This window comes from Zingiber officinale, chromosome 2A, assembly GCF_018446385.1.
Source record: "Zingiber officinale cultivar Zhangliang chromosome 2A, Zo_v1.1, whole genome shotgun sequence".
Lineage (NCBI taxonomy): Eukaryota > Viridiplantae > Streptophyta > Magnoliopsida > Zingiberales > Zingiberaceae > Zingiber > Zingiber officinale.
In genome coordinates, this window is record NC_055988.1 from 163,902,555 (window position 1) to 163,927,591 (window position 25,037).

Genomic DNA, 25,037 nt, shown 5'->3' on the forward strand with positions numbered 1-25,037 from the left:
TAATTCTGAAAGAAGAGATTGTAATCAAATAATTTCGAATGTTACATTAGCGATAACTTTGTATTCAACTTCAGTACTTGAGCGAGAGATTGTAAGTTGATTCTTTGAAAGCCAAGAAATCAAATTTCGTCCAAGAAATATTGCACACCCACTAATTGAATGTCTGTCTTCTAGAGATTCGACCTAATCTGCATCACTATAGGTATTCAACTCTAATGAGAATTGACGATATAAAAGAAGACCATGTAAAATTATGCCTTTAAGATAATGAAGAATTTTCTTAACAACTTTTCAATGGTACTTAGTAGGAGAATGCATAAATTGACAGATACGATTAATTAAAAAAGCAATGTCAGGTCATGTAATAGTGACATATTTAGGGCACCAATAATACTTTGGTAGATCTGGGGGTCCGCCATTAAAGGAGAGGAAGAAGGAACATTAAAATCTCCTTTAATAATTGGTGTGGAGATAAGATGCACACTATCCATTTTAGCTCATTGAAGGAGTCTAGTGATATATTTGTTCTTAGAGAAAAGACAACCTTCAGCGTGTGCAAGAAACTCAATGCTAAGGAAAAATGGACCATGCCGAGGTCCTGAATCAGAAACTCTTGATTAAGAAGATGGAGCAAAGAAGTGATGTCTTCTTGATCACTGCCAGTTATTAAAATATCATCCATGTAAATTAGAAAAAAAAATATGATAAATTTTTCATTACATTTTAAGAATAGCGAAGAGTTAGTTTTTGACCCAGAAAAACTCAGAAGGTGAAGTCAATTAGATAGATGATGAAACCATGCATGAAGTGATTGTCGAAGACCATATATAGATTTCTGAAGTTTACAAACATGTGTTGAAAGTTACGGATCCATGAAACCTGGTGGTTACTCCATAAATACAGTTTCTTCAAGTTAACTATCAAGAAAAGCATTGGAAACATCTAATTGTTATATCGGCCCATTAGAGCTAATAGTTATAGATAATAACAATATGATAGTTGTAATTTTGACGACTTGATTGAAAGTATCTTTGAAGTTAATACCTAGTTATTGACTAAAGTCTTTTGCAACAAGGTGAGCTTTATAGCGTTCAATAGATTCATCTACGTGATACTTGATTTGGTAAACCCGTTTAGAGTCCACAACATTTATAGATAGATTACGAGGAACTAATGCCCATGTTTCATTACGGAGAAGAGCATCAAACTCTGTAGCCATCGTAACAGGCCAATTTGGGTCTTTGACTACTTGTGTAAAGCTAGTTGGTTTAACAAAACTTAAAGAAACAATTAGAGCCCATGGAAGAGTATAGCGGGGAAATTGGTGGACACCGAGCATAAATCCCACTTAGAGGAAGCATACTATGAGGAGTATCAACATCGGAACTACTCGAAGATGAGTGATCAGAATGATGGGAATCAAGACTAGAGAGTGGAACATTGCTAGATGTTGAGTCTACAAGATTTGGTGGAGATGAAGCAAAGCCCAAAATTCAATCTTCCCTTGGACTTTGAGTATGTCTTGTTGGAGCAACTTGTGAGAGTTGTGGTATACTATTAGGGGAAATCAGAAAGATGCCTTGATTATCTGAGGGAATATCTGAGGGAACAACTGTAAATGGAAAGAGAGACTCATCAAAAGTAATATGTCCAGAAATATATACCCACCCAGTTGATATATGTAGTTAACAATACTCATGATGCAAATTACTATAACTAAAGAAAATACATTGTTGAGACCAAGGGTTTAACTTATGTTTAGAGTAAGGTCGCAACTAAGGATAACATGCGCAACCAAAGATACAGAAGAATGAGTAATCTAGAGATCGATTATAAAGTCTTTCCAAGGTGCTTTTCTTTTGAAGTAGTGGAGTGAGCAAATGATTGATAAAGTATACTGAGGTTTCGACAGCGTTATCCCAAAATTTAAGCGGAACTGAGGCATGATTAAGAAGAGTTAAGGTAATTTCAATTATATGATAGTGTTTTCTCTTAGCGGATCTATTTTGTTCAAGAGTGTGGGGACAAGAGATTTGATGAAGGATGTTTGAGGAGGTAAGATGACGATAAAGAGCTTGATACTCTTCTCCCTAATCAAAATGAAGAGAGTATTTTGCAATCAAAATAACACTCAACATGCTTTTGAAAATGATAAAAAAATATCAAAGAGATTAAACTTTCTTTTCATAGGAAAAATCCAAGTAAACTTGCTAAAAGTGTCAATAAAAATAAAATAATAAAGAAAATCTTGGTTAGATAGAATAGGAGCAAGACTCCACACATCAGAGTGAATAATTTCTAAAGTAAAACTAGAGGTGCGAGTAGAAGACACAAAAGGTAATTTATGATATTTTACTTTCATGCAAGCTTCACATAAATAAGAAGAGGAGGCTAAAGAAATTGGTAAACCATACTGATTAATGATATTCTGAACAAGACGTACAGATGAATGACCAAGACTGCGTGCCAAGAGAATTTGTTAGTGCATTCTCTTCGATAGAGATTGTCTTTAATGTTTCCTCAAAGTAGAATAGTTCTTATTGTGGGATCCTTCACAAGACAATGATGAGGATACAAAAAGTAAATTTTTGGTAATAGAAGGAACATGAAGAGTGTTGCGCATACGAAAAGTTCAACCACATGAGTGAAACGATGTGTTTCCAAGGTGAGAAATTTGCAAACCTGAGTCATTATCTATTTATTTTATGTCGGGTCCATGATAAGGCTAAGCTTCTATGAGAATATCATACTCTAATATAACATGATGAGTTGCTGCAGAATCTGAATGTCTTCTTGAGTTCTCAGGAGTCTATGAAACTTGTGAAATAATTGATTGTCCTAATGTTGTAGTACCACCAGCAAAATTTGATTCAAATCTTTTAAGACATTGAATACCAATATGTCCAACTCTGAGACAAATTTGGCATCTTCTCTACCTAAAATACCAATCAAATCTTCTAGAGCAATGAAAACCAGTATGACGAACAATGTGACAAATTTGACATCGGTCTAAACTTTACGTTTGGTCATTTTGATGTCATTGAGTATCTGACATTGAGAATAAATAAACTCATCCCTTGATAGTAATAAACCTTGCTGTCTGACGACACACGGAGATCTTCTCTCCTTGTTGATCGACAACATAGAACAACAACTATTGATCGGTGGTTGGCCGAAAGGGTTGCTTCAGCTTCTACCTAGTCGGTTGGGGAATTTCTAGTTGAAAGACGGCTTTGCATTCAGGAAGACTCAAATCCCTTAATCCAGAGCCAAACACTCCTCAGAAGGCAGTTGATGGATGGTGAAAAAGAAAAAAAAAAAGAAAAAGAGAGATAAAGAAATAAAAAATAGAAAGAAAGGGTAATAATCGTAGAATAATTATTTCTGGATGATTTTTTTATGAAATAAAGGATTTATTTATATAAATTGTCTAACTAATAATGGAATTCAATAAGACATATAATAATAATAATAATAATAATAATAATAATAATCAATAAAGTGAATATAATAAATTTAAAAATATTAAGATGCCAAATACGATAAATATTGAATTAATGTCAAATCAATTCGAGATTATTTTCTATAACTATTTTCTTTGTTGTCATTAGTTAGTGTGACCGTTTGCACTGACAAACAGTTGGATAACAACGGAACAGAGCGAAGTCCACAAGCTTATAACGGTGAGAATTCATGAATTTACGCGCAGCTAAGGTTGGGGCAGTACCTACTCTTGAGGTACTAGCAAAAGTGTGGCAAAGAGAAAGCAACATTCTACCTAGACAATTAGGACAAATGATAGAAAAAGATGTCTAAATATAGCTGAGTCATTAATTACAACAAATATATAGTCGGCGTTACGAATCTAAAATGTTGAACCGTGACTAGAAAAAACAACTGAACTATAGAAAAAATGTCCAAAATCATAAATGAATAAACAATATCAAAAAGAAATACTAATAGTAGACGGATATGTAAATGCCTAATCACATTTCGGATAAACATAAGATTAATAGAAAAAATGTTCAAAAACAGAAATGAATAAACAATATCAAAAAGGAATTCTAAAAATAACAATAGAATCCATTAACAGTGGCAATAAAAAGAGAACTTAGAATTAAAAAAACCATAGAAAAGGATTAAATAAAAACGAATGTAAATTACAACAAATCAAGTCTAATTATAACATATAGTCGGCGGATCATTGAACATTGCTTTTGGAATAGAACCATGGAAAAAGATGTTTAAAAACATAAATAAATAAGAAACATAAAAAAATGAAATCCAAAAAACCAAAATTAATAATAGAATCGTAAACACACAAGTAACCAAGAGGTGAAACAAGAAAACAAGAAAAAGAGATTTGTGAATGTAAGAAACCTAGAAAAGGATTAGTTCAAAGATTCGGGGGAAAAGTAAGGGACATTAATAGATCACCGATATTAATATTAATGGGACTTACAAACTTCTAAATAGAAAGTATTATATTTGTGATTGCAATTTAAGATTATTTGTAGAAATAAGGTGATTATATAAGAAATATAAATAGATAAAATATTAAAATCCTATTATACGTAGACATTATAATAGATACTATCAAACATTTATAATTATTAATTTTCTTGAATTATAAAATAGTAATTTATTTGAATTAACACATAACTAAAGTAACAATATTCATTTTTGTTATAAAGAAAGTTAGAATGTGAAATTTAATTGCCTTATTTTTATCAATTTGGCTATTAATTTTATTTTAATGGTATTAAAGTTTGTTTCTAGTTTATTTTCCATTTTTATTTTCTTCATTGAATTAAACTCGAACAAATTCTAAAAACATATAAATAAAAAAATCAAAGTTAATATAGAAAATCATAATATATTAGGAGGAAAAAATAAAGAAATAGATGCTCAAAATAACTATGGAAAACAAAGAACAAGTGCACACGAAAGAAAAATTTTATATATTGGGCAAGATAAAATATTCATTTGCAAGTATTTTAGGGCTAGAAAAGAAAAACAAGAAGAAAATAAAAATATTGACCTCAAGGGTTTCTAGTTAACTAGTTCCTAATCAATCATGGTGGTGGTGAGCACGAAGATGAACTTGTCGTGCTCAATGGATCTATTGGTGTTGATGTCGGTGTTGCCAAGGGAGTAAAGTGATAGCGGTGTTGGCGTTTATGTTTTTAGTTAGGACTAAATCAAGAACCCGTTCTTGGGCTTGTATCGAATTTTTATTTATAAGATGAATTTTATTTTGACCCCTCAAGATCTTGATTAGGAACTAATAATTTGCTGTTGAAAAAAGTAATAATAATTTGTCAAAAATATATATATATGAATTTATATTACGTAGGAATTAATAAAAAAAATATTGGAAATATGAGATTATGTTATGAGATATTTTTAAAAGTTCAATTGAAATTATAAATCAAACATTAAATTTCATTTAAATCCTAATACCTTTGCATTTTACCTATCATATTTTCATTAAATACATGTGACTCTATGAAAATCCCACCTCTAGCTGATTGTGGTGCAGATGTGAAATTCTCTTTCAACATTGGTGTTACACTTGCACTAGATAATGGGTTAGAGGGCGCGGAGATGTCCAGCGATCGAAGTCCTTTCAACGATCAATTCAATCCCATTAGTTATCGAATGCACCAACATAAAGGAAATAGCTATTCTAGAGAAGTAAGAATCCATCCCTCCTAAGTGAGAACGGATTAAATTTTAGTTGATAAATTCAACGATGGATATTAATTTTATGTCGCTAAATTAGCGACGGAATTAATTCCGTCACTAACTTTAGAGACGGAAACATTCAATAACTTATTTAAACCCTAATAATAAAATTCTAACATCCAACAACAACGCTAATACATTCAGTACATGGATTGAAAATCAACATCATTCACCATTCAATATTACTAAATTTCAATTCACAACTCTTCATTACTGAATTGAAAATCATACATCATTCAAGATCACGTGCATACACTACTAATAATCAATCATTATTCAAAAAGCATACATGAATACAAGTAAATCAGGACATGGACACTAAAACTCTCAAAACCATATTACAAAGTTGATACATATTGTTTACATTCATTATTAATACAAATGCAGCCTCCTTGATGAAATGATACCTACCAAGATCATCAAGAAGAAAACTCTATGAGTTGACAAGGAAGAATCACCAATCCGAGATCAAAAAAAAATGAGAAAATGAAAATAACAAAATCAAAATTTCATTTCATCATGAAAACAACAAATATGATGCAACCAAAAGCATCATAGTAAACATAATCAACCCAATTTATTTCAATTAACATAAGAGATAATTTAAAACAATAATGAACTTCCTTTGATGACAAATTATATGTTGGTAATATTATGAACAAACCATGATTCAGAAACGGAAAGTTACTGTACATTTAATTAAGTATTAAAATATAATTTTCTAACTAAAAGGAATTCTGCGTTTAAATTTTCAAATTCTTCAATGATAGCTTCTATGCTCGAATTTCTTGCAATTTCTCTCTCAATATATACCAGTAACGCGTTTAAGATAAAAGTATCCTCCATTTTGCTCCGAAGCCTTGTTTTCACAACATTCATCATAGAAAATGATCGTTCTGAAATAGCTGTAGAAACTGAAAGAGCAAGCACAAGTACAATCACTTTAAAAATAAGGTTATATGTAACAACAATTGACATTTTTTCTGAAATGGTTGAAAGATTTTTATAGTTAGACATTTTTACTACATTATACTCATAATGATTTAATTGCATCTCCAATTGCTCTTTTTCATCTCTTGTAAAATCTTGGGCATAAAACTTTTCAACCAATTTACATATATCCATAATTCTGAAAAACTCCACCTCATTTTAAGGATTTAAGGCATTACTAAGAATGAGCAATTCCATAGCATCATCACTAAAGCATCCATTAATTTCTTGCAACTGTGAATCTATCAAAACATAAAAGCGGTATATCTGATAATGATGTTCAATGGTGAAATTGTCTTGACGTGCATGAGCTCAACCTTGTCTATTAATATACGAAGCATTGAAATCAAGAATGTCAATATTTCAAAGTTCACAGAAAGTTTTCACTTGTACAATCAAATCATCTCACTTGTTATCCCTCATCTATTGAAGTAAATTCTTAGTAGATAATATAAGCTTCACTGAATTTATAATATCCTGAGATTTACTGTGTAAAGTTTGATAAAGGATATTTGTGATTTCCATAATCTCTTCCATCAGGTGCAAGATGAATACAAAATCCAACGAAATCATTTCATCATAAACAAATTTTGCATCTGCTCGTTGAGAAGGAAGCTCATCACTCATAACATTGAGCAATACCGTACACGATGTACTAAACATATTAATTAGACCTTTCAATGATCCCAAATGAGAACTCCAACATGTATCAACAACTTGTTGTAAAGTACCTATCTAATTAAGTCTGCACCTTGTCTCGAGTTCATTAATAGTAATCAAATGTGCAATGTCATCTACATGAACATTCTTCAATTCATCATTACACTTACATGAAAAACCAACAATATTAACTATAAAAGTTAATCTATCAAAACAATGATAAATAGGTGTCACATTTTTTCATGCTACAACTAAAGCTAATTGTAACCGATGAGTAAAGTAATGAACATAAAAAACACTTCTACAATCTTTTATAATCAAAGCTTGCAATCTATTAAAATCGTCCCTCATATTACTAGCACCATCATAACCTTGATCTCTAACATTTTGAACATCCAAATTGTAGTGAGCCAAAGCAGAATATATAGCATCCTCTAAAGTTAAAGCCGCAGTATCAGATATATGAACAGACCCCAAAAAAGTTCTTGAATGTATCCATTAATATCCACAAATTTTAATACTATAGACATTTGCTCTCTTTTTAATTCATCTCGGGGTTCATCGACAATTATGCAATACTTAGCAACTCCAATTTCTTCATGAATTATATTTTTCACTCTAACCGAAAGCACATGAAGTATTTGTTTCTGAATATCGTGACTTGTATACTTGGCATTTTTTGGAGCTTTCACAATTGTCCTTGAAAGTTCATCATTGTACATGGTCAGCCCATCAAAAAAATTCAAGAAAATTGCCATGATTTTTTGAACTAGATTTATCATCATGACCTCTAAATAGAATTCCTTGAAGTGTAAGCAATAACAATACATGTATGTGAGCCTTTAATTGAAGACAATTAGTTGTGACTTGTTCATCATTAAAATTGTCGAATCTCCTTGATATATGTTGTGTTTGGTTCATCAAATCCTCACATGTCTTTTCAGCATTACGATGGAGTGAAGATATATTATCTTTCCCCATATGGCCTAGGAAAGCACAAGCTTTCCCATTTTGAAATTTCTTTCACTTATCAGATACATCAACAGTAAATGCAGTTTGATTTAAGCATCCTGATGGCTTGTTAAAGATAAAACATATAAAGCAATATGATTTATCTTTAGCTGGTGAATACTTCAACCAAGGAAATTGTTTATACCAAGTACACTGAAATCTTCGAGAGTACTTAATATTTTTATTTAATCAATATTCTCGAAGAATATGTTGTTATGCTTTCATATTCAAATAAAATTGACAAATCTCCTCTCATTGGTTAGGATAATATTCTCAAATTTATCGACGTAATCTTGGATCACGCTTGACAGAATCGAGATCAACCTCTTCAATTTCTGTATTTTTGAATCCTTTAGGAGGAATTTTAGATGGAAGATCATTGTTCATTATTACATGAAGAATAGTTATTGATATGCTTTAAAACCTTATTGGCAGCCTTTTTGCCCCTATGTTAGCATCAACAACCTTAGTTAAATTTTTTTAAAAAAAAGCAAAGTTCTATGGATAGAACTTAGAAGAATGATCAGGGAACTAGAAAGAGAAGGTAGGATAAAGAAACGAACATGGAATCACCAAAACAAAATTTTTTGTTCCCTTCTCAATTTTAAGGGTTTCAAAACTCTAAGTGTACGTTTGGTTGGGAGTTATTATTAATAACCTTGGTTATCAAATCAAGATTATATTGTTTAATCCTATTTAATTTAGGTAATGAATGATTCCTAGGTAATCCATCATGCCCATTACATCAACAAACGTCAGCAAACCAGGAAAGTGATTGCCATAGAAATGTTTGGTTTTTGACGATTTCGGGGTTAACAGATAAATATTTCCAAAATTATCTTCACGGCTTGTTCTTCTCACGGAGGTGGACATTTAAGGGAAGGAGCAGATAGACATCTGGGTAAGGAAGGAGCAAACGATCGAACGAGTGAGGAAGGAGCGAACGGCGAACGAAGACGTCTAGGGTGAGGAAGGAGTGGTCGGTGAACGAGCGTCTAGTGAATGGCAACAGCAATCGCCAAAAGGGCGTCTAGCGAACGAGCATCTGGTGAATGCAAGATAGTAGCAACAATCATCGAAAGAAATCTGGATCGACCAAAAGAGGTTCGGTTTGTGGAAATTTAGAGTCGTCCGACAGAAATCACATGACAGCATCACCTCAGTGGAGGCTCTAGGAGTAGTACTGAGGATTCTTCCTCATAGTTGATTTTCGAAATCTGGCACAACTTCAACCAGTGGAGGATGCCTTGCTTTACCTTTGTCACCTATCTCGTCTTCGTCTCACGATCTTGATGTTGTTCTGTTTCAACAGAATTAGGAAATTAATGCATTCCTTTGTTTTCAAATGCTTTGATCTGCTAGTTTTTTTCTATTCGATGATTGCAGTTTCTGAGTGCTCATGCTTAATTAGTAACTATTGTAGAACGAGAGGATGCAGAAACAAATTGGTGGAGATGTTCGATAGACATTCTCGAACTGTGTAGGAGCAGCGGAGACCGGCAAGAGGGGGGTGAATTGCTGAAAACAAAAAATAAAAATACCCTCCTTGGATTTCAACTCAGAAATAAATGCAGCAATAAAATAATAGCAACTAAATTAAGAAAACAGAAAAAGAAACAGGAACAAAAGAGACTCAAGGATTTAACCTGGTTACAACCAAGGAGGTTGTTAATCCAGGACAGTAGAAAAAGCGCAGTAAGAAAAATCTCCTTCTCTGAAGGCGGAGAAGCCTTTTACACTTTGGAAGCTCACTAGTTGCTTAGGAATTGCTTACAGATTGATTGCTTGAGTTGTTGTTGAATTCTTAGCTCCAGGGGCCTTTTTATAGCTCCTGGAAAGTCTATCCCGAGGGTCCAAGGCGCCTCCAATAAGGTTCAAGGCGACTCCAACCAAGTCAAGCGGATAGAACTCTATCCGTGCACAAACAGTCATTTTGACCTGTTGAAGGCGCCTTCAAGCTGGAGGCGCCTCCAAGCTGGCAGCTCCATTTTCAGCTTGGTTTCTTCAGCTTCCGACGCTCCGTTCTTTTGGGTGATTGCGGCCAACCGGAATAGGGCTCACTCGAACCCAATTCCCGGCCTTTTCCTCGAGCAGCCTTCCGTCACGGCTTAACGTCCCTCCAACGCCGCGCACGCTCTTCATGCCCACCGGGAGTACTCTTCCGCAGCTCTCTCGTCCTTCAGACGCACCGAGCCCGTCGGCTCCCTTCCCGTGCCGTCCTTCTCGCTAGCTGCGTCTTCCGCTCGACTTCCTGTGCTCCTAAGCTCCTGCACACTCAGACACAGGGATCAAACACAGCAGGACCTAACCAACTTGGTTGATCACATCAAAACTACTACGGGGTCCAACAATCTTTCCTTTTTTGATGTGCATCAACCCAAGTTCAAGTTAGGGTTTACAAATAAACATAAATAGTAATTTTAAAGAAAAATTACTAAACTAACATATTAAGCATAAATTTGCAATAATTAAAATTGCAACACATTTTAAAATTTTAATTTTCTACTTTTCCTTACTCCCCCTAAACTTGTACCTTTCTCTCCTCCATTGATCACAGCAAAAATGTGGTCCTAATTCGAGGGAATTTTTTTTAAAAAAAAAATTCTAATTTTAAAATTTTAATTTTCTAATTTTCCTTACTCCCCATAAACTTGTATCTTTCTCTCCCTCTTTGATCACAGCAAAAATGGGGTCCTAATTAGAATTTTTTTTTTAAAAAAAAATTCTAAGTTAAAAGACTTTTTGAATTTCAAAAAAAAATCCAAGTAAATGAACTTTTAGATTTTTCCAGCAGAATATTTCGAAAAAAATTCTAAGGATTTTTCAAAAAATTTCAAGTCAAAAAGAAAATTAAGTCTTTAGAATTTTTCAGGAAAAAATATTTCTAAAAATGAATTTATAAACAAGATTTTCAAAAAATGTTTGATTAAACTTTCAAAGCAATATTTAATTCTAATTTTTAAATGTTTTTTTTTCATAAAGTTAATTAAACCTTTCATTTCAATATTCCAACTTCCAGGTCGTGGCGAGGCACTAGGCCTTCTTGGTTATTGGAGCAACAACCACTTCCTTGACAAAGCTTTATAAAGAAATTTACTGTTTAATTTTCTTCTTTGAAAGCGCTAAGTCTAATATTTCAACTAAGATCAAATATTATGATTTTCAAATTTCCATTTTAACTTCCCATAAGTTTTTAATTCACAGTTTTTTAGAATTATGGCAAAAAATATTGAGCATGCAAAAAATTGTACATTTTCTATTTTTAGTTTGTCAAAATCTTTAATTGACAAATTGTGTCTTTTAACTCCATATTCTTTAATAGTTTTTTAGTTTTTAATTTAAAATATTCTTTCGAAGAAATAATTTGTAATTCACGAAAACCTTTCGACAATATTTCAATTGAAACAATTAATTTGCCAAGAGATGGAGACCATACCTGACTTACCTTGTCGGCGGTTGATTCTCCCCCTGTTGAGTTGTTTTCGTCTTCTGATGTTTCTCCCCCTTCATCGATGCTCATTTGTGAGGAGCATTCTAGGTCTTCAAGTTGTAGTTCGGTTACTGGTTCTGTCTCGGCACTTACCTTAATTTCGGACTCTTCTGACGTCGGATCAGTGTCCATCGAGGAGTCGGATTCAACTTCAATTTGTTCTTCGTGGAGTTTTAAGAATTTTTCCCAAAGTTCTTTTGCGCTATTGTACTCACCGACTTTGTCGAGATCTTCATTTGGTATTGTGGTTAGAAGATGAAATTCAGCCCGTGCATTTGGCATAAACTCGTCACGTTGCTTCTCGTTCCAGAGGTATTTCTCGAGCTCTTCTCCGTTTGCTTTCTTTGGTGCTTCATAACCAGATTTCATTATTAAATAAATAGAAAAAAATCAGAGTTAAGGTATACCTCCATCTTTTGCTTCCATGAAGCGAAGTCTCCGTCGAACTTCGGAGGATGGATGTTCGCTCCGGCCATCGTCTTGATCGTAGTGCTTCAGTTGGCGGTTAGTCCTTCTGAGACGATCAGACTCTGATACCAATTGTAGGAGCAACGGAGACCGGCAAGAGGGGGGTGAATTGCTGAAAACAAAAAATAAAAATACCCTCCTCGGATTTCAACTCAAAAATAAATGCAGTAATAAAATAATAGCAACTAAATTAAGGAAACAGAAAAAGAAACAGGAACAGAAGAGACTCAAGGATTTAACCTGGTTACAACCAAGGAGGTTGTTAATCCAGGACAGTAGAAAAAGCGCAGTAAGAAAAATCTCCTTCTTTGAAGGCGGAGAAGCCTTTTACACTTTGGAAGCTCACTAGTTGCTTAGGAATTGCTTACAGATTGATTGCTTGAGTTGTTGTTGAATTCTTAGCTCCAAGGGCCTTTTTATAGCTCCTGGAAAGTCTATCCCGAGGGTCCAAGGCGCCTCCAACAAGGTTCAAGGCGCCTCCAACCAAGTCAAGCGGATAGAACTCTATCCGCGCACAAACGGTCATTTTGACCTGTTGAAGGCGCCTTCAAGCTGGAGGCGCCTTCAACAAGCTTGAAAGCGCCTTCAAGCTGGAGGCGCCTCCAAGCCTGATGGAGGCGCTCCAAGCTGGCAGCTCCATTTTCAGCTTGGTTTCTTCATCTTCCGACTCTTTGTTCTTTTGGGTGATTGCGACCAACCGGAATAGGGCTCACTCGAACCCAATTCCCGGCCTTTTCCTCGAGCAGCATTCCGTCCCGGCTTAACGTCCCTCGAATGCCACGCACGCTCTTCACGCCCAACAGGAGTACTCTTCCGCAGCTCTCTCGTCCTTCGGACGCACCGAGCCCGTCGGCTCCCTTCCCGTGCCGTCCTTCTCGCTAGCTGCATCTTCCGCTCGACTTTCTGTACTCCTAAGCTCCTGCACACTCAGACACAGGAATCAAACACAACAGGACCTAACCAACTTGGTTGATCACATCAAAACTACCATGGGGGCCAACAAACTGTTCATTTGGTATTACAACAGTATGCGGCAAAGCGATTGAGGGAGATGGAAGTCAAGTTGATGAGCGTAAGCACCGGAATGAAAGAATAAGAGGATAATTAAACCAAGGGTAATATAGTAAAGGTTAAATTAGGTTATAACATTATTGAATCAAATAACATTAGGTTATGTTTTATTTTTCATAATCTTAAATATGTGATTATCTAGTAATTACATAACCAAGATTATGTATGATAACTTAAATCAAACACACCCTAAGGAGGAGAAATTACACATTTCTCTCAAATTGTGCTCGAGAATGTTCTCGTCGCAATTTCACATAAGACCTCTACTCCGGAGCTGCACAGCGAGACAATGAGTAGTCCCTGCCGCCGTGTCTCGGTGCTATTGACTCATTGGATGTTTCGAACTTCAAAATCGTATATAGAATATAGGTATTTGCCTTTCTCCTAAATTAGTTTATAAATAATAATAATAATAATATTGATCCTGTCCAAAAGCTGAGTTAGATAATGGTCGGTGAATGTGACGTCAGTGTTGACGGAGCGACGACTTTGACACCCCCTATATGTGTGCATCGGAAACTTGGACCCCCACATGGAACCAGAGGCATGTGATAACGAAGCCAGTGGTACTTGGGTCCTGCACATACCTAGATAAGCACATGGAGCGTTAGAGACCAACAACTAGGGAAGGATCCTTCTGATGCTCAAGTCATGTCCTTTTTCTGGCGAAGCAGTGTACGAAGGAAAAAAAAGGAACTGCTGAAGATGCGTGCGGATGTGCTTGCGCCAGGGACCCCTTCCCTAGTTCTTGGTCTCTAATACTCCGTGTGCTTGTCTGGGTGTGTGCAGGACCCAAGTACCACTGGTTCTGTTACACAGGCCTCTAGTTTCATATGGGGGTCCAAGTTTCTGACGCACACATATAGGGTGTGTCAAAGTCGCCGCTCCGTCAACGCCTATGCCACCTTCGTCAGCCTTTGTTTGACTCAGCTTTCGGACAGGATCAATTTAGCTCTGTCTGTAGGAATTTCCTCCACCTATTCTGGAATATGAAGATGGATGATGTTGGAAAGTTCTTTACCATTATCATAGTCCCGAAGGATTCTGACGAACATATTATCTTCTCCCCTCGCTCCACGGGTATTCGGGAGTTAAGGGATTGACTTGGAGCTTCAATCAGTCGAGAAGTTAGTTTTTTCATTATATTTTTCCCCGGCTCCATGGGTATTCGGGAGTTAAGGGATCAAGACAGATCCTCAGCAGGATGGCATAACTCTTAGACCAAAGAATAGGGTCCTAGATCTTTGATCGGACACTAGGGACATAGCTCCCCGATCAGACACTAGGGACACAACTGCCCGATCAGAGACTAGCGGTACAACTTTTCGATCAAGATCTAGGTGCCTTGCTATCTAATTATGGGCTAGGGGCCTCACTCTCTGATCAGGGACTAGTAGCTCAACTCCCTAATCAGGTGTGACATGGGCTCTGCTCAGTCATTGCTACGGTCTCCTCATTCACTGATATCAAGGCTCAATCTCCCCCGTTTGTGGTTGAGCTATCGCCACCATCTCAGACCGAAGTATTGCCACTAGTCTCGAACCAGAGTATCGGTACCGATCTCAGACCGGAGTATCGCCTATTATAAGCGAGCAGGGCTCTTGCGACCATCGACCTCCCGGTCGGCTTTCCAGACTCGTTGCCCGAGAGCGAGTTATAAGTGAGCATGACTCTCATGACCAACGACCTCCTGATTGGATTTTCAGACTCTTGTCCCAGTGTGAGTTATAAGCGAGCATGACTCTCGCGACCAATGACCTCCCGGTTGGCTTTACAAACTCTTGCCCGAGAGCGAGTTATAAGCGAGCATGGCTCTCGCGACCAACGACCTCCTAATCGGCTTTCTAGACTCTCACTCGAGTGCAAGTTATAAAAGAGCATGCCTCTTGCGACCAACGACCTCTCAGTGAGCTTTCCAGACTCACTATAATTCTCCAAACACTACCCAGAAGTTTTAAGCAATTCCGCCTGAACTATAACATGAACAAAAGAGAGTATACGTTGGCGGAACTTCTGACAAAACTACAGGCAGCAGAAGGTATATTTCGTCAAAGTTTTCATATTCACTATGCTGAAAATGGCTATACTTCTAAGCGAAAGGCAAGAAGAAGAAGAAACAGGTCTTTTCAGCAAAGAGAGTGAATAAACCTTAGGGATAAAAAGCTGGAATGAAGAAGCCGAAGGGCAAGTGCTTCATCTGCAAGCAGTCAAGACATTAGAAGGCGGACTGTCCTCGTAGGAATCAGAACAATAAAGGTATATCTCATGCTCTAGTAGTTGAAACATGTTTAGCGGTGTTATCTACCAGCACCTGGTGTGTAGATACGGGAGTCACTGATCATGTCTGCAATTCTTTGCAGGGGTTCCAGGAAACCCGACGACTATTTGAAGGAGAGATAACCGTCTACATGAGCAATGCTACTAAGGTGACGGCTGTTGCAGTGGTAGACGTCTACTTATCTTTTGATAGGAATAGAAATTTGATTTTAAGAAATTGTCTTTATGTACCCAATTTTAGAAAGAATTTTATTTCAGTTTCTAAACTGTATTTGGATGGATATTCAGTTTCCTTTAATAACAATGTGGTTATAAAGAGAAATAAGGTGATTATCTATTCTGGTGCATTGGTAGGTAATTTATATACTTTAAATCTAATTTCTCCCACAAAGCAAAATATGAAAATTAATAACACATCTTCTAACTCTAATAAGAGAAAAGAACCTTCGGAAATGAACCAAACATATCTTTGGCATCTAAGGCTTGGTCATATTAACTTAAGTAGGATTTAAAGGCTTGTAGCCGATGGACTCTTGAGTTCATTAGAGTTGGAAAACTTTTCAACATGTGAATCCTGCTTGGAAGGTAAAATGACCAAGAGACCTTTTAAGGCCAAGGGGTATAGAGCCAAAGATGCATTAGAACTGGTTCATTCTGATTTGTGTGGTCTTATGTCTATCCAGGCAAGAGGTGGTTATGAATACTTTGTCTCCTTTATAGACGATTATTCAAGATACGGATACATTTACCTAATGCGCTGCAAGTCTGAATGCTTTGACAAATTCAAAGAATATAGGGCTGATGTGGAGAAACGTCTTGGCAAAAGTATCAAAACACTACGGTCTGACCGTGGTGGCAAATACCTCTTTGGAGAGTTTAGGAATTACTTATCAGAAGTCGGGATTCAATCCCAATTGTCTGCACCTGATACACCCCAACAGAATGGTGTGGCAGAGTGAAGGAATAAGATTCTTATGTAAATGGTTAGATCGATGATGAGTTATTCAGAATTACCAAATTCATTTTGGGGATATGCCCTGGAAACAGCAGTATACATTCTGAATATGGTACCTTCTAAAACAGTTCCTTCTACTCCCATGGAATTATGGAATGAGTGTAAGCCTAGTCTGAATCATATATGGATATGGGGTAGTCCAACACATGTGTTGAAGGGAGATACTGACAAGTTGGAATCACGTACTGACGTTTGTCTGTTTGTGGGATATCCTAAGGGAACGAAAGGTGGTTCATTTTATAATCCTAAAAATCAGAAGATCATTGTTAGCATCAATGCTCGATTTTTAGAAGAAAATTATGTAATGAACCATAAGCCCATGAGTGAAATAGTTCTAGAAGAAATAAGAGAGGACACGTCTATTTTAATACCAACAGTACAAGATGAAGTACCACAAGAAACTGCAACACGTGTCACACATGATACACAACTAGAGACAGTGCCTCGTCGTAGTGAGAGGGTTGTAAGGCAACCTGAGAGATTCATGTTTTTGGGAGAGTCTTCAGATTTGATTCTAGGTAAACGTGAACCTGATCCCCGAACATATGACGAAACACTCCAAGATATAGATGCAGTATCTTGGCTAAAGGCAATGAATTTTGAAATAGAATCTATGTATTCTAATAAGGTCTGGGAGCTTGTAGAACCACCTGATGGTGTAAAAGCCATTGGATGCAAGTGGATCTACAAAAGGAAAAGAGGAACAGATGGGAAGGGAGAAACCTTTAAAGCAAGGCTTGTTGCGAAAGGGTATACTCAGAAAGAGAGAATCGACTATGAGGAGACATTTTCGCTGGTAGACATGCTTAAGTCTATCCGGATACTCTTGTCCATTACCGCTTATATGGATTATGAGATTTGGCAAATGGATATCAAGACAGCTTTCCTTAACGGAAGTCTTGAAGAAAATATCCATATGAAGCAACCAGAGAGATTTATTGAAAAAGGCAAAGAGCATCTAGTGTGCAAGCTCAATCGACCCATTTATGAACTGAAGCAAGCTTCAAGATCTTGGAACATCCGGTTTAATGAAGTAATCCAATCATATAGATTTATTCAGTGTCCGGATGAGTCTTGTGTATACAAGAAATGTAACGGAAACGTGGTGGTATTTCTTGTACTATACGTAAATGATATTTTGTTAATTGGCAATAATGTCAAGGTATTATCAGACGTAAGGGTATGGTTGTCCAAACAATTTGATATGAAGGACTTAGAAGAATGTACACACATTCTTGGGATCAAAGTTATAAGGGATCGCAAGAAAAGAATGTTGTGTCTATCCCAAGCTTTATATATAGATACAATCCTTGCTCGTTTTAGCATGCAAAACTCCAAGAAAGGTTTCTTACCTTTTAGGCATGGAGTAGCCTTATCTAAAGAGATGTCTCCGAAGACATCAAAGGAGATAGAGGACATGAAGGCAGTTCCTTATGCTTCGGCTGTAGGAAGCCTTATGTATGCAATGTTGTGTACGAGACCTGATATCTATTTTACCGTGGGCATGCTTAGTAGATATCAGAGTAATCCTGGACAAGGACATTGGACTGCTGTAAAGCATATATTGAAGTACCTGAGAAGGACTAGAGACTATATGCTAGTCTACCAAACAGACGATTTGCTCCCTGTGGGTTACACGGATTCAGACTTCCAATCAGATAGGGACAATAGTAAGTCTACGTCAGGCTATGTGTTTACTCTAGGAGGTGGAGTCATTGCATGGAGGAGTGTTAAGCAGAAATGCGTCTCGGACTCAACCATGGAAGCTGAGTATGTGGCAGCCTCTGAGGCAGCCAAAGAAGTTGTATGGCTCAAGAATTTTCTAATGGACTTAGATGTGATTCCTGATTTGCCCAAGATCATCACAATTTATTGTGATAATAGCGGTGCAGTTGCAAACTTGAAGGAACCACGAGCCCATAAAGCAAGTAAACATATAAAGTGCAACTACCACCTGATACGAGACATCGTCAAGCGAGGAGAAGTTGTCGTCGCCAAGATTGCATCAGCAGATAACCTGGCAGATCATTTCACTAAGGCCCTTCCAGCGAAAGTTTTTGATCGGCATGTGGAGGGGATGAGAATCAGATGTATGGCAACAGATATGACAGCTTAGTCTTTTAGTATAAGTGGAAGATTGTTGGAGTGTATACTAAAAGCCTAGCTTTTGTAAACATTTATTTTTGAAATAAAAGAATCACATTGGTCAATATCTGTATTTATTTGTTAAATGTAATTGTTCAATTAATTTATATAGTAGATAACATGGAGTGTGGTGTCATACTCAGAAGATCATGTTGTCGGCTCTCTATAAATTATAAAAGTTGTGAGATTACAAACCATCAGAATAGTCGTAGTGTAATTAAGTGTTAGTTTATCTTGATTAATAAATTACACTGGTACACTCTAAGTGTATTGAGTAGGACCATTTTAGGTAAGTTCTTTTTGTACTGACTTAATAAAAGAACTAGACCTTAGTTATTATCGAAGTGTGTGCTCTTAATCCTAATATAATAACAAGCACATATATTTAATATTTATTTCTTTGACTTATCAAAGGGTGGGGTTTAGCTCGATAAATCAATATGCCCGATAAATTGGGAAATGATATTACTTATAGTGTGTGTTGTTGATTATAGAAGGAATCTGTGTCCTAGTTATTTAGGTTGAGAATGTCCCCAAGAGGAGCTCATAAGGATTCCCATGTTAAACCCTGCAGGTGGACTTAGTCCTACATGACAATGAAGTTGAGTGGTACTACTCTTGGAACTAGATATTAATTAAGTGAGTTGTCAATAACTTACTTAATTAGTGGACATTTGTTATCTTAAACACAGGGAGACTAACACACTCATGATAAGAAGGATCCCATAATGTAATTTGGGATTGGTGCGGTAGTGCGATAATAACTCTCTAGTGGAATGAGTTATTATCGATGAACTTGAGTTGTGTGTTCGGGGCGAGCACGGGATACTCAAGCTCATCGGAAGGCCAAAACCAATTTCTCCTCTAGGTCCCTATCATAGCCTCATTATAGCCTCAAGTCCATCCAAATGTAAGGCTCTTCTTGGTATCTAAGAAGTGGGCCGGCCCAATGCTTGGTGACCAAGCAAGGGTCGGCCACAACCTCTTCTATAGGGGTCGGTCCTTTGCTTGGTGACCAAGCATGAAGGGGCTGACTACAATATTCAAACAAAGAGGGTTGTTTTTGAATTTTTAAAATCTTCTCTTTGTAGAAAACTATAAGTTTTAAAAGAAAGATTTTGATTTTAAAAACTTTCCTTATTTGAATTTGGCCACATGTTTTAATAGAGAGTTTTAAAAGTTTTAAAACTTTCCTTTTTTAACCATCCTCATGGTTTAAGGAAAAAAAGGAAGATAAGTTTTAAAATTAAAATTTTCTATCATCATGTTAAAAAAGGAAATTTTATAAGAGAAGTTTTAAATTTTAAAACATGGTTTTAATTTTTAGAACTTTCCTTTTTTTAACTTCTACTTTAGGAAAGAGAGCTTGTAAATTTTATAAGAGGATTTCTTCTTGTAAAATTTTAAAAATATATTTTCCTTTTTTCTCTTGATGAGGTGGCCGACCACCTTGCTTGGTGCCCAAGCAAGGGGCCGGCCATAATTAAAATAAAAAATCATCACAAAATTAAAATTTGTGATTGATTCAATCAAGAGGAAAGAAATGGAAAAATAAAAAGGGAAAAGGAAAAACTAGAGGATGATTTTATTTTTTGTTAAAAGTTTTTCCTTATTTGCCTTGGGCAAGCAATATAAAAGAAGGGGTGAGGAGGCTTCATAAGACACAATTTTTATTCTCTTGCTTGGAAAACCTCAAGTGGTCGGCCCTCTCCCTCTCCCTTCTCTTTTCCCTTTTGCTCTCTTCTCCTTGGTGGTGGTGGTGGCCGGATTTTCGAAGAGGAAGAAGCTTTTGGGTGGTGTTCATCTTGGAGGATAGTCGCCCACACGACGTCCAAGGCGAGGTGAGAAATACGATAGAAGATCTTGAGGTCATTAGTTTGCAAAGAGAATGTATAATTAGCAATTGTTTTCCGCATCATGCTAGTTATTTTCTTTGTAAGAATTCTAAATATAAGAGACAATTAGATCTAGTTTATCGAATTTATTTTTGGAGTTTGTGTTTTCTTCTTTTTCGAATTTGTGATTCGATTGTTCTTTTTGGTTAACCTAGAGTTATTTAAGGAAATTAAATATTAGCTTTCCTTAAAAGACTTTGACTAGGCGGTGGTGGTTGCTCCCATATCCAAGAAGACCATGTGCCTCACCATGCAGTCCTGGAAGCTAATTTTGGAAATTAATATTTAATGAAATTAATAACATAGGTGGATTTGAATCAATAGTGTTAAGTTCTGCTTGCGATTCAAATTTAAACCATTAAGAACAGATAAGTTAAATTTGGAATCAATAATGTTAAATTCCGTCTGTGATTCCTAATTTAACTTTTAAAAAACACAATAGGTTATTTAAGAAAATTAAAGGTTCGACACTTGTACAAAATTTTTGTACAGTGGAACCGGTACATTTTCCTAGGACTAACCAACAATTGGTATTAGAGCTAGGGTTTGCCTCTGTGTGTTTAGAATTCAAATAGGTTATGCACATGTCATACATAATTTAGGCAGGATATGTGTTAACTCTTTGGTTGCAGGCTCCAACTATTATGGCATTTAGATATTGTGTGTGATTGGACCCTTGGACATGTCAAGGGCATTATTCTGTGTGCATGATTGTATATATCAAATACAGCAGGAGCTGTATTATTTTTAGATTTTTTTTTGTTCGATCTAGAATATGTGTATATTCCTTTATGGAATATAGAATCGATATTTGTAAAATTCTATATTTGTCGCAGATCGTATCTTTGCGAGGCGTGGTGCTATTGGAGGACCAGAGGCGCAGCGGAATAAGAAGCAAGATAGATGCGACAACTCGACCCGATGGTGGTGGCTATAGATGGCAGCAGCTAGGGTTGGAGCATACTGAAGGCAGTGAAGGAAAAGACCATAATAGTTAGAAAATTAATTTTCAAATTTATTGTTTTTATTTACTGTGATGTTTATGTGCATGTGATGTATGCTAGCAGAGGTTAAAATCCTCATTTTTAATTAAGTAAGTGGGAGAGGGATTTTAATAAATCCCAAGGGTCTCTATTACTGGTTTGTAAGTGATGCAACAAACTTGTGTGTTGGCTCTGAGTGCCTCCCTCCACAACGGATGGGTTTGTTGCGGATCACTAGATCAAACTTCCTTTATGGATGATTATAGGAAATTATTTAGGAGCGTGTGATCTTCTCCAACTGAAGGGGCACAATCCTATTTAATGAACTTAGTATCAAGTAATGGTATACACTTAGACACATTCAATAGTATCCTCCCCAACGGAGTCACTGCTGTTGTTTTGTGTGACCAAAGTGAAACTAACTATTAATTTTGTTTGTCATAAAGTTAGGATGATAAAATAATAAAATTAATGGATCACACCCTCCTCTTACAAATGTTGAAATTGTATACGTCCACACTAACATGACATGCAATATTCATGATAATTTGAGGTGTTGGTTAATTTAAAATAATATTGTTTGAGGAATCAATATTATTCTAAATTTAGAGTCTTGACCAAAGTTTATTTTTTTGTGATTCTTAGGATGACTTTCAACCCACTGGCCATTATACTGAAAGAGAGCAAACTTACTGGTCCCAACTATATTGATTGGAAAAGAAACTTGGACATTGTTCTTACTGCTGAAAGCTATAAGTTTGTACTGACTGAGGCTTGCCCTGATGCACCTGACGGTGACTCTACCCCAGAGGAGATTGAGTATCACATGAACGTCGACAGCTTCTCACCGCCGCCACGCTCCTCGCCTCTCTTGCACGCCGCGGGCGCCGAGGGCCTGTCCTCGCGCTCCGGGGTCACTGCCCTCGCGTTATCGTCAGCCCGTGTGACCCTCTAGAATGCTACAACCCACCGCCTCTCCGATTGCCTTGTCGCCAACCATCTCCAATGTAGATCCAACCACCTTCGACATAATTCTGCACAGTCTTCTGCCTCTGATGTTGTTCGGGCCTCCAAACCACTGCTGTCATTATTCTCCGATCTGAACTATCTCCGGCCTTCGAGCCACCGTCGTGTTCTGACCTTCGTGCCATTATTGTATCCAGGCTTGCGTGCCGATGTCATATCCCGATTTACGTGTCGATGTCATATCCCAACCTGTGTGTCGCTGTTAGGTCTTGACTTGCATGCCGCTTTTTGGGTCCAAGTCACGTTCATCTCCGTGCTATCAGATCCAGCTCCTCATCTGACTCGCATTCATTTACTCTTCTGGTTCACGACAACTCAATGAGCGCTACAACCAGCTCACCAATCCACCAGAGGGCGCCCCTGGGCCCGGGTACGTTCTCCATTCTTATTCTGTACACATTTTATTACTCTACTATTTATTCTGTTCCTTATATATTCGTTGGATCTGCCTCGAGCATCGAGATACTAGAGACTGGGGCAACTCGATCGCTAGCTACAAGTAGAGTTGATAAGAGGACTTCTGATGACTTGGTCAACATAGAAAGCAGCTGAGCATACCCCCTCCGGACCATAGCAATTCAGTCAATATTCTAGCTACATCACCCGGGTAGGATCAAGTATATTACTAATAAGATTTACACATCGATTCGAGGGGTCATGCCCCACCCCCCTCCCCGTGCCAAGTCCACATGTAAATCCACCCCTGCATATTGGTTTGTTGCCCTTTGAAAGGAGGCAACCATAAATGGTAGTTGTGGTTGAACAACCTCTATGTAGCTCTCGGGGACCGAGTGTCATAGTTAAGTTCTCCAGTGATATATCAATAATTTAGATTTTGAAACTTAGTTATAATGTATTATTGAGAATTTTTCTCCTTAATAAATAGCGAACCTGAGAATGCTGGCTGTCAAGATGAGTTTCCATATGTATTTCTCCGATTTATTCTAGTGACCGATGAAAAATTTTTATAGGACTAAATCGATCATGCTAGGTTTGATTTTATGATTAATTTTTATTTATTTATTTATTTTTGAACAAGCTCTGTGTATGTCAGACAGTAGTCACAATCATTTTAGGCTCCACCCAACCATGATTCTGACTGATGGACCCTACAACAAAAATCACTTTTCGCAGCGCGCTATTAATAGCGTACATTAAAAGCATGCCGTTAATAGTATTATTAACGCCGTGCATGTTGATGTGCGCTGTTAATAGTATGAACTTTGAAATAAAAAAAAAGTATTAACAGCGCGCATTAAAAACACGCCGTTAATAATATATTATTAACGACATGCATTTTAATGTATGCTGCGAATAGTTAATAATAATAACAGCGTGCAAAAGTAGGATGTTGTTAATATGATAAGTTATTATTAACAACTTAAGAAACAATAATATAATCAATTTTATATTTTTTTTTACCTTGGGTAATATTAATTCCACTTTCTCATAATTATTTTTTCCTTTTATTCTTTAATTTCCGATTCCCAAACTCTTCGCACATCCTGCACCGCACGCCCGTCAAACTTCCTCCCGAAAGAGGTTTCTCCCGCCGTCCCTCCTCATCGAGACCTTCTCTCCCACACCATCGAAGCCTTTTCTCCCACACTATCGAGACCTCGCCGCCTCCTCATCTCAGTAGCCAACGATTCTGCCGCTTCCTCATCTCTGCAGCACCTCCTCATCTCTGCATCCACTCCCTCAAGAAATCTTCGCCGTCTCAAGATCGCCGCCTCTCATCATCTCTGCAAAGACTCCAAATCTCTGGCTGCCGCATCATCGATAAATCGTCGCTACCTCCCCACCTCCGTAGGCCACACCCTTTGTCACCTCCTCATCTCCACAACCGCCCTCTAGACCTATTCTTTGCCTCAAGATATATACTGTGGTAACTTATATTCTTGTAAGTGTTTTGTGTTTAAATTTTCTCTGAATTTATGGCCACAATTATGTGTTTGGTTCTGATTTTCCTTTTGGATGTTTGGAATTTTTTTTTTCTGTTTGGTTCTACTTTTCCATTGTTTTCGTTGTTAGTATGTTCTTCCTCAGACATTAGTATTTACTTACGGATGCAAGAAGTGCTCAAAGAGATAGCCTCTTCAAAGAACAAACTTTATAATTGTTCAAGAGAGAACAAGATATCTGTCAATTAGCAATTGTCCAAATCTCCCTTTATTTAATCATATTAATAAATATGATATTCATTACTTAATCATAATATATTATGTGCTAAAACCTAATTTTAATAATTTTTTTAT